A 2,472-nucleotide genomic window follows, 5' to 3' on the forward strand; every position below is an offset into this window, starting at 1 on the left:
TTAGCAGCATTATTTTGAATGTTCGATGGTGTCACCTGGGTTTTTTCTTATATGTATGCTCCATTCTTTGATGGCTTTAACCTGTGGAGCTCTAATGATGTTTTATAGCAATGAGGTTTTTGTGCTTAGCCATGGTAAGAACATGCCAGCAAGCTTATGGGTTCAACACCCCATGATCAGTCGCTAATCCAAACATCAGACTCGTTTTCGGGTTTGCTTTTATTTGCCATTGGGTTTCTCTTGTTTATGGTGGCTTTTGTGAAGGACAGAGAGTTTCATAGCTTCTTTGCCAAGGGCTGTGTCCTTCTCCATGTAGCAATGGTTATTTGGAGAATTTACTTTGAAAGGAAGGTCGAAGATCTAGGCCGCGATTGGCTTAGGCTTGTAGTTGGGGATATTGCATTGGGAGTTTCTTGGGTTTTCTTTCTTGTGTTTTCATGGAGAGAGAAGTATGATTAGTTCTAGTTGGGAACCCGTGATGATCCGTCTCTGTTATAGAAATACGGATCTTTGATATTTGCTTGGTGTTGATGTGTGTAAAATAGTGATATAAATATTGGAATTCTCATTGATTCAAATTTTTCAAATGGATTTGATCCACTATTCAAGGCTGGAAGCGGAGAATTGCTTGAAATCTTGGCAAGCATAATGGTTAAGCTCGGGAATCATTACGCACTGGATTTGATTCAGCGAAATGAGGTTAACATTTCTTAGATAGATCTTGTATACTCTTGAAACTTTGATTAGATCAGGGAGAAACTTCCTTATTTTCGTTTTTGGCCTTTCGTGTATAATTTTTCCTTGTTATCTTGGTAAAGATAACCTTCACTATAAAAACTTCCCAAATAAGCAATGAAATGTGTGATATCTCTTGATGTCCACACTTGATTTTTGTTTATTTTCCTGCATAACATTCCTTTTTCTTAATCTGGTGTTGATATTGTTGAAGTCAATAATTGAAATTAGTTGCAAAGAACGCTTACTCGACCAGAGTCTCTAAGGAAACTGAAATGATTAGTTCATGTGAATTTTGTTTGCTCTTTGTGGTTCATCTTGTTGTTAAGTAAGATCATTCTATCAAACTGGTTATTTCTACTATATATTGGAACAAGTCGTTGAAACTGGATGTACAAATCTCTTCATTGGAAATTCTATCTTTGGTTGAAGGTGACTCCTACATCGTCTAATTATTGAAAAATGGATTATGCTACGTGTGCACCTCCGATGTACACAATCATTTACACTTCCCTCACATGGAGGAGGGCCCGTGCAAAATAAATTATTCGTGGGCTCCCCTTAATATGTGAGGGCTGTCAACGTGTGTGTACGGTGTACACACAGACTCATCCTTGAAAAATTAGTATAGACAATTCATACAGAGTTTCAGCCTGCAAAAGAAGGTTAATTGGCATACCTTTCATGTTTATTGTGGAAAACGTCCATACCTTTTATTTTTTGACATTTTTGCCTTTATTTCTACATTTCATGGCGTTGAACGTCATTTTCACCAATATTAGACAATTTTACCCTCCATTCAAATAAAACAAAAAGAAAAGAGAGGAAACAACAAATAACTAATTGCAACAATAGCCCCCAAATTTTAAAAAATTACAAATGGCATCCAGTTTCTGTTCCTTCTTCTTCAAGTGTGTGAAGAACACCATTTGACTCCAAAATTCGGCAAACGACTACTATAATTTCTAAAATTGAACAATTACCCTGTGTTTTTAGGGCTTGAATTTGAGTTTCCTCAGGTTGATTCATATGTTGAGACACATTAGACTCATGAATTGATGAAGAATTATCCTCTTCGCGTGGTCTCACATTTCGTGAGGTCAAATCCAAAATTGTTGCATTTGACTAATGAATTGAAGCAACTAAATCTATATTCAATGTTGTTTGACCTTCAATTGCATGCCGATTAATGCAATTTGTAGATTGGAGTTGTGGAAGGATGCCAATTGAAAGGGAATTGGCCGCGAGGTTGCTGACTCGGAAATTGGTTGTAGATCTCGACTTTCTAGATTGTTTGCTATAATTGGAACATGTATGGATGCATCTTGATGAGCTTGAGCAACCTGTGGGTTGTATGGAAAATGGGCATCTATGGATTTGGTCGAATTTGCAATAATACCACGCATGAGAGGTGATTTTAGGACAAAATTTGTCTCGATTTGCTGGGATTTGGGGCTGGAATTTGTGTGAGGATGTAAGGGTTCCATGGTTGTTGGCACCTATGTTAAAAGTTTTGTATATATTTTGACTGATTTGTATTTTTTTTTTTAAATTAAGGGTTGTGGTTGCAATTAATTATTTGCTGTTTCCTTTCTCTCTCTTTTTTTTTTTTATTTGAATGGAGGGTAAAATTGTCCAAAATTGGTGAAAAGGACGTTCAGCCAAGAAAGGTGGAAATAAAAGCAAAAATGTCAAAAAATGAAAGGTAAGGACATTTTCCACAATAGACATGAAAGG

At 36.4% G+C, this 2,472-nt stretch overlaps 1 pseudogene; it reads left to right on the top strand.

Annotated features, from left to right (window-relative positions):
• Positions 1-9: 9 nt before the first annotated feature.
• LOC111386727 lies at positions 10-771 on the top strand (annotated as a pseudogene).
• Positions 772-2,472: the final 1,701 nt, after the last annotated feature.

Source organism: Olea europaea, unplaced genomic scaffold (assembly GCF_002742605.1).
Source record: "Olea europaea var. sylvestris unplaced genomic scaffold, O_europaea_v1 scaffold3707, whole genome shotgun sequence".
In the NCBI taxonomy this organism is placed as follows: domain Eukaryota; kingdom Viridiplantae; phylum Streptophyta; class Magnoliopsida; order Lamiales; family Oleaceae; genus Olea; species Olea europaea.